Source organism: Centrocercus urophasianus, unplaced genomic scaffold (genome assembly GCF_019232065.1).
Source record: "Centrocercus urophasianus isolate 14NV4802_14NV808 unplaced genomic scaffold, USGS_Curo_1.0 seq_11, whole genome shotgun sequence".
Taxonomy (NCBI): Eukaryota; Metazoa; Chordata; class Aves; order Galliformes; family Phasianidae; genus Centrocercus; species Centrocercus urophasianus.
In genome coordinates this window covers 81,270,655-81,288,272 of record NW_024884253.1, presented here as the reverse complement: position 1 = coordinate 81,288,272, position 17,618 = coordinate 81,270,655, and positions in this window count along the sequence as shown.

Here is a 17,618-nt window from a genome sequence, read left to right as displayed (position 1 = left end):
AAACCTTCAGGCTGCATTTGAAACTAGACATATATAGTTTTTGTATGGTGGCTGTGTGAAGGATTTTCATTTGCCTTTTTTCCCCAAACCTGCTGTTACATAATTAATTTTTAGAAAGCCTCTGTCTATTTACAGTAAACACAAGAGAAATGGGTGAATTTCTTCAACTATGAGCTAGTTAGTGAGAAATTATCCCTTCTGCAGAGTTATAGCTGTAGAGACCCAGTTTCTGTCATTTGTTTGTCAGTTTGCCCACGTTAGTTCTCTCCAGGTGTTTGATATTACTCTGTGCTTTTCAAGAGGACAGGAAAGGGAGGCTGTTTCTAAATAATACGTTGCCCTGACTTCATAACGCTTGTTTTGTCTGGCAAATGAATTATGTAAACCTTCTCCACCCGAAACTGTTTCAAGTCAATTAATTGTTGTAATTACTTAAGATTTCTTTTTAATGAATATGACTCTCCAGGGATTTGGTGATATCCTGTCATCTGTAGGCCTGATAAATGAAATGTGATTTGTGGCATGCTGCAAACTGAACCCTTGTACTTGAACGATGTCTCTCTTTCCTATGCACTCTTTTAATGGAAGAAATGCCCTTGATGGAACTAGGAACATTTGCTTTCATTGGTTCCTGGTAAGGTAAATTTTGGCTTTTACCCATTTTGTTCCCCCTTTCTTTAAATGCAGGCCTTGTTAATGCATTGACAATTACTCAGGCCAAACACATGACCCCAGTGAGGCTGCCTATTGTAAATTAGACTCGCTTAGCTGTTTCATCTCCATTAGATGCACTGAAATGTGAAAGATTAGCAGTGGCCAATGCTATATAATGATTTCTTGTATTACCTTTTTTACTACCTGCTTCTCCCCTTCGATACCTTGCAGGCAAAACAGCCAGATAAAACATGTAAGGAACCCTCCCTTTGTTTGTGTTCAATACCTAATTTCCAGTGTTTCTCAAGAAAAACTGTGCTGCAGATAAAAACAATCTGAGACAGCATGACAAAGAACCACGAAGTCTGCACCTAGTTCCTGTGAACAGTGCAACTACTTGTATACCAATGTCAGCTATCTATTTTCTCTTCAACTGTTGTGTACATAATACAATCTAATCACCAATGCTTGCCAAGTATAAAGCAGCAGATGGAATTTTCTTGATTGAAATTCCACTGATGAGATGAGGATTACTGCAAGACCTTTCCTGAATACCACGTGGGTACATTAAACACTGTAAAATACATAGCATCAGGCTTGATCACAGTTGGAAATGTAAAGACAATGAATTATTGTGTAAAGAGCACTTTGACCTTTCTCCATTCAAGAGAGGGTGTCTCAGACATGCATAGCTGTCTAAATCTGAAGTCACAGGTGCTAAAAATGTGCAGAAGGGTCCGCAAGCCTGATAGTAGAACTGAATTAACAAATGGGCTAAACTGCCACGTGTATTAGTTATTTACGAGAAACAAAGGAATAGGAAGCATAGAAAAGCAATAATTGGGAGGAAAGAGTGAGGAAGCAACACAGCAGTATCTGGGAGAAAAAAAATATCACAGAAAAGGAGAAAACATTGGATTTTCACAGAAATGGATCTTGAACTCTGGGGTTCAGAACCTGGGATTGGTTGCAGTAGTAGAGACAAAAAAAAAACAAAACAAAAAAACAAAAAAAACTCCACAACTGTTGCACTCTTTGCCTTCTTTTTATTCTGAGTTGGAAGGAACAACGGGCAGGAATACAGATGGAGAATAAAGTACAAGGAACTGGTTCTCCCGGCTTGATGGGTCCAGCTGAAAAATCAGTATCTAGAAGAATTATAAAACTGATTGTCTTTGGTGTCATAATTGGATGGAAGACATTCAGATCACCTTTGATTAGATAAACTTCTGAAACTACTGAGATTTATCAGCGCACGGATCTTATTCTCAGAGGATTCAAGAGAAAGTGTCCCATTAACTTAATGAATCAGGCCGCAAGAGAACAACTCTTGAAGTCAGAATGAGAGATTTCCCATCAGTAGTGCAAATTCTGCCAATAAAGGCAATCGGATTTCTCAAGTGAAATGAGATTAGAATGTGTCTCCCCCGATTTTCAGTAGTTAAATGACTGACTATCCTGTAATAGTCTAATTATTAGATTTTCTTGCTTTTGTTTTTGTTGTTGTTGTTGCAAGAAGGAATGAAAGTTTTCTTTCTCTACTGAGGTTGTGTGGCAGCCATGGCAAGGGTTCACTCATGCTGTTGCATAGTCCTGACCTTTGAAAAGTGGCATGGTGCATTCATCTTTCCCAACCTCATCTGCCTTTAGCAAGGTGTCCCCAGCCCTGGAACTTCTGGCAATTTGACAAAGGCATCTTCTTACATGTCAGTTCTTGTTATCTACTCTGTCTCCTTGACATATGACACACATGTCAGGTCTCATTTTTTCACTGCTCGCTTTGTTAGCCCCTTCACAGGTGCAAGATTCCACATCTTCTTTTTTGACCCATTCCCAGGGTACTTCTTATTTACTTGAATTACCTTTGTGGCTTTTCTTGACAACTTAAAAAATCCTTTTTCTCACTGTTGGTTTGTGGTTTGTTCTTCCCAAAGGAAAACAGCTTTTCAGAGCCCTAATTAGCTAGCCAGCATAAACCACGTCCATACCTCCTTTATACTTTTCCAGCTAGGGCTCTAGGAAAAATACATGAGGGGTTAATTTAATATAAAGAATGTCTGAAGGCTGAAAGAGGAAAGAAAGTGTATTACTGACCTTGTTACTCACTTGCTTGTACACCTGCAGTAGAGAATCCAATAGGAGATCAGGTAATGGGTAGGTATGGTTGAAATTGTACATATTGGCTGCACAGGCTTGAAGTCTTACTGAAAGTGATGAAATTAAGAAAGAAGCCATATAATTTAAATCTCTTATTCCTCCCTTCATATGTGGCTTTTTACACTACTTTACCATTGTAAAGCTTACATCAATCTGAAGTCAAATTGACATTGTAAATGAAAGCAGATACAGCAAATGTAAATTTTGCAAACACTGATTTGCTGTGCTCTAATCTTTCTAGCTTTTATACCAATTAATGTACTTTGATTTTGAGGCTTTTTAAGATTAAGGTTTCATTTCTGCAATCTCTAGCATAAGTAATTACGACTGTGTCTGTTCCACTTCAGAATAGGACAAAACTGTGAACAGTCACATTCATCTTGCCTTTCAGAGTCCCCCTGTTGATGCAGTCCACAGAGATTATTTAGACATTGACAAAGCCATTACTTTGTTTTTGCATAAAATTTAAAGAGATTGTTTTTGTTAAAGAATGTTTTTTAGACTACTGGCTAAGTGGCAAATTGAGGATATCTGAAATTCTGCTATTGATTGATATCACAATATTCATATTGTTTTTTTTTTTCCACAAAATGAAGTTGTCAAACAGGCAAAACTGTCACACTGAATTAGAACACGGTTCAAATGTAAAATATAAAAGAATATTCAACCTCAACTTAGAAGAAAGGTAAATGACATTAGCAAGGGAAAGGTTAAAATATTCTTCCTATCAGGTAGCTTACAGCAATAAAACAGAGGTTGTAATATTTTGTTATTATAATCAGTATAATGCATTCCTTCAGAAATTTCCTATGGGCACACACTTTTGTGCTATAAACACTTTAAACTGTGTCTCAACAATAAAAACATGAAGAACCTACCATTTACATCTTATAAGATATTTGCTGGTATTTATGCATGGCTGAGTACAACAATGCCTATCTCTCAGAGGTGTTAAGTCCCTTCATTAATTTATCATTTATCATGTTTTCACTGTTCTTAAATGCGAAAGTGTTTATATATATATATGATTGCATGCATATTTTTAAATACATATGAAAAGCAATATGTGAACTTATTATTCTGGCTCCCTACATCTTTCTTCATTCCTTGCTCACCTGCATAAAAATCTTAAGTAAGCCGTTGCTACTGAAAGTGTAAAATACAGTAAATCATTTGAATGTATACAAATCAGACATCTGTAATACACACTGTAGCAAGGAAAAAGGCATCAGGTTTGCCAGCCAGTGCTATTCTGACAAATCTAATTTTAAATATAGTGTATTGCTAAGGCTGTGTTAAAGCAAGTTTCCTGAATTTAAAAGGGCAAGTAAGTTGTTTCTCTCTTTACTAATCACCCTGCGTGAGGTGATGAAGCATAGTTTGAATTTAAATTTTGACTTCTGTAGTAAGTACATTCTGCTGAAAGAATTTTAATCCAGGCTTGTGGGTTGTGGATTACTTTGCACACTACTGTAATCAACAAACCAAAAAAGATGTGCAAATTGATACCTTCTAGACAGAGCACTTGAGAAGACAAAGGACAGTGCTTTCCCTCAGGTAGTGTTGTAACCTTCACACCAGTTTATCTGGAAATAGATTTTAAGCATCAGAAATCTTCAGGAGCAAGTGTGGTTCTAAACACGTTTAGTTTCTGATTTTGATCTCTGGGTTTTTTTAGATTATTTTTCGTCATTAGCAAAAACTAAGTGTCTTGTCGAGGACAGCAAAGAAGATGGCTTCTGGTTATTACCTATCATAGAATCATAGAGTGGCCTGGGTTGAAAAGGACCACAATGATCACCTAGTTTCAACCCCCCTTCCTATGTGTAGTGTCGCCAACCACCAGACCAGGCTGCCCGGAGCCACATCCAGCCTGGCCTTCAGTGCCTCCAGGGATGGGGCATCCACAGCCTCCTTGGGCAACCTGTTCCAGTGCTTCACCACCCTCTGTGTGAAAAACTATATATACAAGCCTCATAGAGTACTGTGGTGGTGTACTCCCATTCACCTGAATTTAGACACTGTGAAGTGCTGTAATTAAACATTATACATAGTTTCTTGTTGGAATGTTCTCTACAAATGTGAGGATGATGCTGCCGTAGTACTTTTTGGATTGAGTACATGAAGCAGCTGCAAAGAGTGAATAAGACTTATTTACTGAAATACTAAATAAAGTATTTCACACCCAGTCTTCAAGTGAGCAGAAACTACTTGCTAAAATATACAGAATAAACTGAAAAAAAGGGGGTTGAATACTCAGATTGCTTTTGTGGATAAATCTCCTTAACACTTGTTGGTCCTAACCATACATATAACTACAGTTATACTTCATCTCTGGATGTTCTTAGGAAGCCATGAATTAGCTTTGAGTGTGGTCATAACTAACACATAATAGTGTGCACTTGAATATGTAGATGTGCCTTTAATTAGATCAGATTTGAATTGACTTTATGTTGGGTTAGGGTGGTCTTTTTTATTTGATGTGGTTTGTGTTTTATTTTAGTGATTGTACTAAGTTTCTTTCTATCAAGTTCATTTAAAAAAAAATAAAAATGAAAAAAACAGCTTATCTATATATGTACCCAGATGAAATGTAAGAATCACAAATACCCATAGAGGAAAATCAAATACGGTTATGTCATGCAATGAACAGAACTAACAAAAAATTGTTTCCCTTATTTCTTTTAAATCTGAGTACAATGTCTTTGTATAGTTCTTTCTCACTTTCACCTCAGCCACTTTGTAAGGCAGTGTGAATCTGTAGGGCCTTGCTTTTGCTGTAGTTGGATGTAGTGAAAGACCAGATTAATTATATACTTGAAGTGCCCTTTATTGTTTTACAGTCTATAACAGTACATCATAGATCATAATCAAATATGGAATAATAAAATTTACCAATTAATTTTATCAAATAAACACCTTTGGAATTGATTTATAACACATTTACTGTCTCTCCATGGAAAAGTAGCAAAGGTGAATGTTTGGGAAAAAAAGCTAGAATGCTTAGCTTTTTCTTGATCAAAACCCAGAGAATGCTCAAAACTTCTGCTTAATGGCCTGTTTCATCCCATACAGTATTTCACTTGATTTTCCTTCCTAAATCTCCCTCACTCACTCAGTGCTCTTTGTACTGTGTTCACGGACCTCTACCTTTTCCCAGCTACCACTTCTTCTGTGGAGCCAGGACTGTGATTTCCTGACATCCCCTCCCATTTTCATAAGAGTTATGCTTATTCACATGATTTTTTTGAAGCAGAATCTGTTTAAGCAAAGAGCACGATAACTCTAATTCATCTCATCTTGCCTGATAAAAACATTACACCCTACACACTTGCCATACCACAGTCATTGTAATTAGCAGGTTATTTCCTGCAAAGCATTTCTCATCTGCAAGGCATTCACTTGTGATGAAATCATTTCAGAAGAGTTGCAGGCATCTGAAAATATCTTCAAGTATGCCGACAGCTCTGATAATTATTTCAATTACCGACCACATCATAAAGAAATAAAAGCATATTTCTTCATCAAAATTAAACAGGAAAATAAATATATACACATATGAATTCAGTTATACACATAGTCAGTTTAAACTGTTAGAAATTGTTAGAAATTGTTAGAATGACTCTGGAGAGGAGTCATAGCTACTGTAGTAGCCACACGGACAGGTGTCAGACTGGGATAAGTTTGTAACAGATGAGTGCATGGCAAAATAATTCATCCAGGAGAATGTACATGTTGGTAAAAAATCTATATGAGGAAACCATGACCAAAAGAAAAGTAAAATAGTTTTAAATAGTCTCATTTCATAAGGTGAGGGCTCCAGAGCAAAGACTGGGGATGTATGGTAATAGCACCACCAAATGTGTTGGAAAATGGCTCAAAAATAGTTAAAATGTTCTAAAAGTCATGCAGCTTTAAATAATTATAATAATTTTAAAGTACTTTTAATTAATTTTTTTAGGTTACAAGCCTGCGAGAATTTAATTCATGTTTTCATGTCTTGCATCTGCAAAGACAAGGCACTTTTAATGAAAGCGATAAAATGGAAGTTCATTTTGTACAAAATTTATGTGGTTTTAAGAGCTTACTCAAGAAGAGTAGTAACTATCATGGTAAAATGACAACTGAGCAATGCTGTGTACTCATACACATTTATACATAAAACATGTGTGATATAAACTTACTGACAGCTTTCTTTGTGTTGAAAAGAAGAAAAAAGAAATGTGGTATTGGTTGTTTTTTTTTTTTTTCCAGAAATCTGTTCTTTTTCTAATGTGGCAAATACAGGGATTTTCTAGCTCTCCCAGCTTCTGGCCAGTAGTAAATCTTCAAGTGGGAAGTAAATAGTTCTTGTTGTGTGGCCTTTGTACGGAATACACATTTAAGAACCTGAAAGGTGACCTTTTAACTTTACAGTACTAAACTCTCTACCAGAGAAAAATAAAGGGAGGTAGAAAGAAAGCTGGACAGATGCATTATTTAAACATGCTCCTTAAGAATTCCCTTACACTCCTGAGTTCTTTCTCATCACCATAAGCTCTCTGCTAGGTGTGAAGCCATAAGCATATGAAAGCTTGTCATGCAGGTGTATTTCCTATACCTGCCACACTGTGAACTCACCATGTCTCTGGCCCTGAGGAGAAGTTCTCTTTCCTTGCAGCAAGATTATGTTTTAAAAAGCTGACTTTTAAACCTCTTACTGAATTTTTTAATGGTTTAAATTCATCATGTCACCAGCTGCTGTGCAGCTAATAGAGCCATAAAACACTGTATTAAAGGATTACCCATGCAAAATTTCCTCTTGTGCTAATGTGAATTTTAATACTTTTAACATTTAGTTGAGATGAGAATGTCCAAGAACAGCTTGTTCAATAGGTTGTTCTATAAAATTAAGTTCCTCAGCTCATCACAAATGCCAGGACTCCATTAAGTTAAAATTTTACAGAGAGGCTAAGATGATTCACTGTATAGCATTTGCAGGGAGGAAGGCAACATCTGCTTCTCCATTAATGCCATAAAACAAGGAAGTAAAAGACACATGAGCATCATAACTGCAAGGGAGCCAGCCTGAATAGCTGAGAGTCCTCGCCCCAAGTTAGTTGGAGGTCAGTACATGTGCCATCGGGTACATGGGGTGTAAGAACAGAGGGGGCATCTAATCCCACTGCCTGGAGCTGGGTGACAGCGGTAGGCCTGGACTCCACTCACATTAATGTAAAGTCACGGTGAATTTTGCAAAAACAAATCATTTTTCTTGGGTAGGAGGCATGGAGAAGAGAAGGGATGGTCATACTTTTGAAGCTAAGGGTGAGAGCTTTACTTGACTATTCTTGACTATAAACAGTAATTAGCAAGGTAGTATTTATGCACCTGAAATAATGCAGTGACTGGAATAAGATATCAAAGGCTGCAATCTGGATTTCTTTCAGTCTTTCTTAGTTATTTTGACAGTAGCAAAGTGGCCAGCTAGAAGCTGTCTCTCTGGAGTAGTTGTGGGATTAGATACATCTTCTGGCTCAGCTCCCTGCAAAGAGAATAGTCTGGGGGTATCCTAACCAAGTCAATGAAGAGCCTGACCAAGTCCTTCCACCCTTCTGTCTTTCCCATAAGGGTAACCTGTGGGAACCTCCATCCTTAACTAGATGCAATCTTTGTGGATTGTTGGAATTAATACATAGTTCAACACCTGGAACTTACTCAGAATTATTTTCCCTGGTTTCTCATTCTGGCAACTTGTTCCAGTACCAGCTGCACAAGCCTGTGTCTTACACTGCCAGTAACGTCTTGGTCATGTTTCCAGATGAAGAGGACTTTCCATGGAGAAAATGGTTCTAAAGTGCTAAAGTGATGTACAAAATTTTGTTGTAGTAGTAGTGGTGGTTGTGGTAGTGGTGGTAGTAAAGGTTTCTGATGCTCACTCCAGTATGAAAACAGGACAGCTGTTTAGGGCCCAGCACAGGAATGGTGAGGAAGTTTTAATACAAATATGCTCAAGCTGCTGTTCCTTACCCCAACAGAATTTTCTCCACAGCTCCATATTTTGTTCTCCATGTGTATTACTGTTCTGAGAGCCTGTCATTTCTTATCAGAATGAGAAAGGCTAAAGAGATAATATTTCAATAACATACTGGCCTGATCATAAAATAACTCAATGGAAATGTGTAACTGCCTCAGGCAGCACAGCAGGATAGTCAGCAGTCAGATGATTTCTATTCTGGGTTTCTTTTTTTTATGGTTACATTTTCTGTTATATCAGACATACCCTCAAGTCTTAGTTATGCTTTTATTCAAAAGGAGAACCACAGTATAAAGACCTAGAAAACTTATTATGATATATTACTGTAAAGAAATAAAAGTTGGTGCCACGGTAGCATATTGATAAGGACAGGCCTGCCACATTAATTGACCTTTTTCCATCTCAGCCACCAGGGCTGAGGCCTAGGCATCCTAGTTGCTTAGCAACAAGGTCACTACTTTTCAGGCCTTAAATGCATTAAAAAAAAAAAAAAAAAAGTTAAAAAAATCAAAAGATGTGATCTTATTATTTGACAGAAGAAAATATTTTTTCATACCTTTTTTTTTACCTCCATGCTCTATTATGTATAGAAGGAAAAGTGGGGTCTGAGCTTTTACTGATCAGAACAGATCTAAAGAGACAGAACGATGCTGAAGCTACAGGCACACGTTCCTGCTTGCTACAAGTACTAACGAGATACTTTCAACTTTTAGAGCATCCAGAGATGTTTATAAATAATGTCCGTTTCTTCTATAAGCATAAAATATATGCATACATTCAAAATATTAAGTGATCCTGGACAACATACATAATTTTTTACGACATCAGAGTGCAGCAGAGAAGTAAAGAGGCATTCTTATTGTTTAGATGCCTTTTTTAACATTGTATCATAAACATTAGTTCACTGCTATGTTTAATGATAGGGCTCGAGGCAATACAACATCTCCTAAAGGTCAGCTCAAAGAAAAGTTTGTTTCTTCCCTTCTCAGCATGAAACATAGGAAAAAGTCACCACTTCTTTTAAACTTTATAAAGGCCATGGAACAAGAGAGTGTTTTCCTGCCAGAAAGCAAAATGTTTCTACAGCAACATGAGTGTAGCCAAATGTTCACTGCAGGTCTTTCCTGGAGAGGAGTCAGGAAATCTGAGTTCTATTCCCCAAAAGAGTGATAAATGATTACAGGAATGCCAGTGTGCCTTAATTTCTCCAGTTGCTAGATGGAAACAATAATCCTTTCCCAGATAGTAAGTTGAGACCATCCTATTTTATCTCTGTTAAAGTAAATAACTGCATGGTTCTCAATGAACAAATTGTTTAAAATAAAATGAAAGTCAGTATTTTCCTCTCAATACAATATTCCTTTGTGGCTAAATTTTATGTTTAAATGTGGGACATAATGGAAGGTTTTGAATCTTGTTTATTTACCATGTTACCTGAAGTAATTCCCTAGACCTTCTCTACAGCGTTTTAATCCTCCCTTACTGTTACTGCTTGAACAACAGAAGTATTATAGCTTTTCACAGAATCATCATATTGTCAAGATTGGAAGTAGACTTTGAAGAACATCTAATCAAGCTCTCTTCCACCCTCTCCTAATACCCTTAATCTTATGTTTGTGGCCATATGCTGTACTTGCTCCAGTCTTTCTTGTACTGCACCCATCACTCCAGATGTGGGCAAGCAGGGGTGAGCGGAGTGGAAGGATCACGTCTCTCAACCTGCTGGCAATGCTGTGCCTAATGCAGCCCACAAGACTTCTTGCTTTCTTTGCTACAAGAGCACCTTGTTCACTAATGATCAGCTCAGAGTCCACCAGGATTTGTTTTGCAGAGCTAATTTCCAGCTGCTATATTTTTGCATGAGGTTATACATTCCCAGGTGCAGGACTTTGCACTTTGCTGAAATTTGTGAAGATGCTGTCAGTCCATTTCTCCAGCTTGTATTGATAGTTGTGAATGACAGCACAACCACACAATTGAACTTTGTGTCACTGATACACAACCCTTCTTGCCTTTGCTTTTCAGTTGTTCCTAAGCCCATGTCACTGTCCATTTATCTAACTTGTACTTCATCAATTTCTCTATGAATGTGTTATGGGAAGTACAGTCAAAACTCTTCCTAAAGCCAAGATAAACAACAACTATCATTCACCAAGCTACCACCTCATCACAGAAGATGATCATGTTGTTTCAGCATGTCTTCTCCATACATCCATGCTTTTTGCCCTCAATGTTTTTGGAAATGGTTTGCAGGAGAATTTGCTATTTCACCTGCTTAGGGATTGCAGTGAGACTGAGCAGCCTGCAGGGTGTATCTCATCCCATCCTATGGACTTGTGTATGTCCTTTTTTTTCAAATGTTCCCTAACCCAGGCTTGTTCCACTGGATCTTCCTTGCTGTGGACCTGAGAAACCCAAGATTGCTGAGGGCCAGTTTTACCAGTAAAAACCAAGGTGAAGAGAGCATTAGGTACCTTTATCTATTCTATGTTATTTGTAACCAGAATCAACTGCTTCATTCAGCAGTGGACCCTGATCTTCCATTTGCCATTGATATACTTAAGAAATTTCCTGGTGTTCACATCCATTGCCAGAACATAAATTCTGTGGGCTTGCTTTGGCTTTTCTTACCCAATGTTTGCATACTCAGTGTCTGTATATTCCTCCTGGCTCCCTGCTTTTACCTCTTGTAAACTTTTATTTTTATGTTTGAAAGTGTGTTCTTGATTCTTCTTGTAGGGATGAGTTTGGAAGAGTCCTTGAAAATCAGTCATCTCTCTTGGATCTACCTTCTCTCTAGGACCATATCGCCGGAATTCTTCCAGGGAGATCCTTGAAAAGGCCAAAGCTCGCTCTTCTGAAATCCAAAGTTGTAGTTCTGCTATTAATCTTTTGTGATCTATACCTTTTTGACTTGTTTTTTGCCTTTTCCCAATTAATATTATTTTAATGTGAAGAGAAAGGGACAGTGAACGGATTCCGGTTATAGATAGAAATGGCAGAAGTGTTGCATGATTTCAAATGATCTAGAATATGTGATGATTTTAAGAACATGTTCTAGACAGAAATAACATGGCAAGGTCTAGCTAGACTAATCTGTATACAGTGCCTTCTCTTTCACATCAGTTATGTTTCTAACAAAACAATGAAAATTTCCACTTTGACATTGTTCAGACCAGCAGATAGAATAAGCATCTATTTGTTCGCATTCTAATCTTAGTAATCAAGTGAGGAATTTACATTCTCTGTTTTGGTACTCTTGCTTGCATACTAAATTCCACAATAGGCTTATCACTGACATACGTAAAGCATAAAGCTGTATCTTAGAGGAACTGTATAGGACTTAGTGGTCAGATGTTAGTCTTTGTATGATATGAAGTTGGAACATGTTGCCTACACAATACATTTACTGAAGAAAACATATTTACCTGAGAAAATCAATGTAGAAAATGTGATCAAGGATATCATAGACATTAATAATAGTCTGCACATAAACCTATCCAAAACAAGCTCCACATTCATAAAAACGTACATCTCTGCACACACTGTGTCTAGGGATACCTTTGATAATATTTAACATTTCTGTGCAGGGAACGTAAGGATTCACACAGCTGTTTGATCATAGCATTGATTTTAAATAAGATCCACAGGATGATCACCATGAACAAAAGATCAGTCTTTGAAGAATTCCTTTTGGTTAATTGAGTTTAACCTTCTGATATCTTCCTGAACATCAAAATGCTAATCAGTTGTAACAGGTAAATCAGCATGTCAGAATGTCTGCACCAAGATGGGGTGTTAAATACCCATTAGACTTCAAAGTTAACTGCTTTTGACATTCATTCATACCAAAGATGTCCAAATAGTTTTGATGAATTCAAAACTGCCCTACACTTCAGGGTTTTGTGAAAGTGTGACTTAGAATGCCAACAGAAAGATAATGACTAATGACTTAGGTGAGTAGAAGTATTAATGTAAATGTTATTAACAGGCATGGATTACTTCCTGTTGTTTCATTCATCTAGGTGAATCTTCCATCTAAGTGTCTCATGTACAACTCAGCAAAACCACACTTTTACTGGTGCAGGTAGATTAGATGTATATCATTCAGCAAAATGTTACTTCTCATATAATGTGTAAGGTTCAGTGTTTCTGGCTTGGACAGAAAAAAGACAAATGGAAACCAATTCCATGAATATATCAAAACATACATATTTTTGCCTTTAACTGATGATTAATGATACCATGAATTGTTGCTGTGTAAACCCAGTTTTCAGTTCCAGCAGCTTCCAGAGACAAGTAATGATACGCTTCCCTTTTGTCTCACTGATGAGCTCCAATAAAGTTATGCAAATTATTTGGATCTGCAGGTGATGGCTCATTATTATTCACCATGAAGGTGAAGTTCAAATCTGAGAAGTTGGGAGAAAATCACAAATTTCCTCAGGTGTATCTCCACTTTTCCTACCTAGTTAAACTGACTCTCTGTGTTCACAGGTGCTGACCTTTGCTGAAGTAGTTTTCAGGTCACTTTTTAGAGGGGTGCAACTCTTCTCTTATCTTGAAGTAGGAGGATAAATATTTCCCCAGTCAGAGTACTGATAAAAAGAAGCAGAGTATTGTTGCTAGTGGTATGCTTGAAGTTTACATGACTTTACAAAGATGTGAAAGTCCACTTTTTTTTTCCCTTTCCAAAGGGAGAATTCCGTAATGCCTATGGAATATTGCCTGTTGCATGAACTCTTACAGATAATTCTTACAAGTATCTATTTCTCTTAAATTAGTATTCAGTTTTGATCATCAGTGCAGGATTCCTTCCAGGATTCTGACCTATCACTGATAGGTTTGTGTTTACTGCAAGAACTGTATTTGAGAATTTATTCAAAATATTTATTTAAGCCATTATTTTTTCTTTATGCTTTCCTCTTTATGCATTCTGTTTCTTGAGATTGCTGCAGAAGTGGTTTCCATGTGCTCCATTTGGCATAAACTGCACAATATAGAGCATAGAAGAGATTCTATCTACAAATATTTTTGTAAAGTTTTTCATCAGGATACATTAGCGTTTGAAAAATAGTACATCAATAAATAATTGAAAAGCTTCTGTGTGTAAATGCCAAGTTTTACTTACAACTGATGATAAAGCTTTTAACTACAGAACTTTATCATGTAGATTTTGTCATTGCACTTGCAATTATTTTCTGCATTTATTACAAGAAAAACTATGGTGGTGACAAAGAAGAAAATATCACATGAATTTCAGACTTCTTTGGCTTCAGAAAATATGAATCATGATATGGATAGTATTTGACCAGATGCAGCCTGGAATGTGGCCACCTCAAGGGCAATGAAGACCAGCTGTGAAATTTAGAAAATATTCCTGTGACAGTTAAGAGCATTTTAGAGGAACATGGGCATTTAGTGCACACTGAATGCTACGGGACATAAGAGCAACGCATTCTCCTCTACCAATTAAAAAACATAGCACTAAAAAAAATACTGCACAAACTCTGTTGTGTAAAACTTGATTTTCAAGTATTCACTCGCTAGTTAAATGAAAGCTATTTACTACTGAACAAAAACAGCAATGATTTCCCCTCACTAAGCCAAATGCCAACCTTTTAAATTCTGACATTTTATCAATATACTGTTTAGCCCAGAGTAAATGACCGTTTTCTGATGAACTGAGCATTATGAAAACCAAAGTACAGCAGAAACAAAGTTAACAGATTTGTGGAAGTTCTTTTTGTCTTCCTCATAACAGATTCCGATTTTTTTATACAGTTTGGCAAATTGAAGGGCTGAATTTGGAGAATTTCTAACCGCTCTAATCCAGTGTGTAGCTAACAGGCCTGTGATCTACAACATCTGACATGCATGTTTAGGGCCTTATTTCTATACGAATTTAAAGATTGAAAAGCTTTTATTGCTCTTGTTGCTTTATTTTGCTGTGTTAGAGCGAAAACTACATTAACTGTGGAAAGAATACTCATTGTATCAGTCTGCAATCTTTCTTTCTTGTTTATTGAGCAAAATAGCAAAATAAAATTACTGCCCTTGCTTGGACTCTGGGATGTGAAGAATATCTTGCATCTACTGAGATGGGACTAGACCTGAAGACTTGGAAAAAAAAAACACAACATCTTGAAATGATATTCAATGAGAGCCAGTGGTCAGCTGGAATCTACAAGAGTTCAACAGAATTATGCTGTTACTGTCAAATAATCAGTATTCTTGACATACATGGGATCTTAGTTCCATTTGAACCAAAGATTTTAGCAGAATCAGCAAGCACGCAAAAAAGACTCAAAACAAAAGCAAATCTTCCAATTAAAATCACAATGAGTAAAGAAATATTCTATCTCTGGGCTAGTCAAAGGATAGTAAATGCCTACACAGCATCAGTCTCATTTTACATGGTAGGGGATAATACTTCCCCTCCATTATTTTGAGGTGAAAACTACTTAAGAGAAATACTTTCTTCTGCTCAGTCCTTTCAAATCACCTTTTCTTTTGTAACCTTACAGAAGGACTCAGTGAAAAGTTGCTGTGGTCTTCTTATTGCATGCACGTAGAGATGCTTGATTATTTTTACCTTTTGGTTATGCTTTTGGTCCATAGCCTACATGATCTCATTAAGACCATATTACTTAGCTTAAACTTCAGATACTTGACCATTTCTTACAGTAGCCCCAGGCTGGGTGAAGTGTAATATTGTTCACGTCGGCTTCCTGGCATGGCAACATGTCACAAAGTATCTGCTGGGATCTGACAGAAGAAGTAGGCTGGGGGGTGGAAGCTGGAATAAAGAAGCTCAGACACTTAATAGAGCTTGCAAGGAGAGGTCAGTGCCCATCAGTCGTTGGAGTACAGAATCCCAATTACTTAGGAATGCTCAGTATGGGCTGCCTGATGCAGACTGTAATAAATCTTATGGCAGGCATTAGGAACACCTGGTTTCAGATGAGAACACCTTTCTTTAGGTCCACCTAAATCAATCCTCTTTCTTCCCCATGCCTGCACTGATCTCTATCTGGTGGGGGAGGAAGAGAAAGAAAAACAGGCAGGTGATCTTATTATGGGTCTTGTCAGAATCACTAATGGGAAATGGGTAACAGGCATAAGAGACAAAGAGGAGAGGGTTTACCCAGTGCAATACCTCCTGTCATCTTCCTTGTGATTTGAGAGGAGCTTCTTTAACAACCGCCTTCAAATTGGCACATGTCACAACACTGGATTTTCTCCAGCCCATACTCAGATGTCAGATGAGCTTGCTGGTCATGAGTCCATCCATTAAAAGCTTTTAACATTGTTGACCTCTTGGATATCTTGGGTTCATTGTTCTATATGGAGAAGAAGGGAGAAGGTAAATACAGTTCAGCTAATGTCAGCCCTGCTGATATAAATCAGAGTAGTGATGGTCATTTCAGGGAGCTGAATCTGGCCACATTTGCTGAGGTCCTGTAAAAGGTCCGACAAAAGGATAGCTCCCACATTACATTTATTTAAACAAAGCCATGAGCACTAGAATTGGCAATTTACAGACTCACATCTTTTAGGTTTGCTGTCTGCAAAAGTATAGGCTCTGACTGAAGTTTTTTTTCTTGGACTGGAATATCAGTAGGATCTTTCTCCTCCATCCTGCTCTTGTAAAAGATGCTTATACTCTCAGCAATCTACTGTTCTGTGAAATTCTACTAGTATTGGTCAGTACACAGAAAAATTACAAAGGAGACAGAAATAAATACATCTGTTTGCAAAGAGAGAGAAAATACTTCCATGAGACCATTCCTTGGGAATCAACCTAAAAATCAGTCAGTGGCAATTGGGCTCAGGTGTAGTTCACTGTGTTGTTTTCTTTTCAAGATTTATTATGCTGCTTTTCTTTTTTTTTCTTTTTTTTTTTTAATTTTCTTCCCAAGCCATTTTTTCCTTTTCTTTACTATGAGCTCTTCCTTCCACAGAAATTCCTAGAAACACCCAGAACTGGTTCCTCCCATGCAACAAATAAGCACAACGTATGTACGAATATTCCAATTTTGTAGGCATTGTCCACATATGCTTCACCTTGTGGTGGCCTGTAGATATGTATGCATCCTAACGCTGTCACCTGTCAACATCCATTATAAACTGTCATCCAGTTCCACTTATGGCTAATGCATCCATAAATTTCCGTGATCAGACAGGCCAGTTTTAAGGCCATACGCAAGAAGACAAAACAGTCTTCCTACTTGCACTCTGTGGAACACCAAAGTTAAGCTATGTGTTGAAGTGCAATCACTCCAGCCATGGACATCCACATCCAGGACGATGTGGAGCTTGCTGGCTTCCCTATTGCACCTCATGAGCAGCAGCTAGATTCCCAGCAGCTCCAGGTGGAGGGCCCTCTTCATGTGCTGGAGTGAAGCAGTGTAACTACATACAGTTGGCTGCTGCCATGTAGGATCATTTCAGTAATGTTTCTCATTGGACTACCTAACCGATTATCTTCTCTTCCTAGTATCTGCAGCAGAACCAGAACTCTGTACACACGAAGCTACAGGAGCCACTGAAAGTCTTCACAGTAAATTAAGTACAATTAGCAGAACAAATATCACCACTGTTAGCCTTATAGTCTTGTAATTATTCTGATAGATGTTATTTGGACTGTTTCTCAAATCAGTGGTCTTTGTAAATGAGTAACACCATAATAAAGGCCCTTTCCAAATGCAGTATCATGGGATACATGTGAAAACTTAAGGAAGAAGGAGTTCGAACTTCCAGTTCAAGGAATCTTACCAAGTTCCACTCT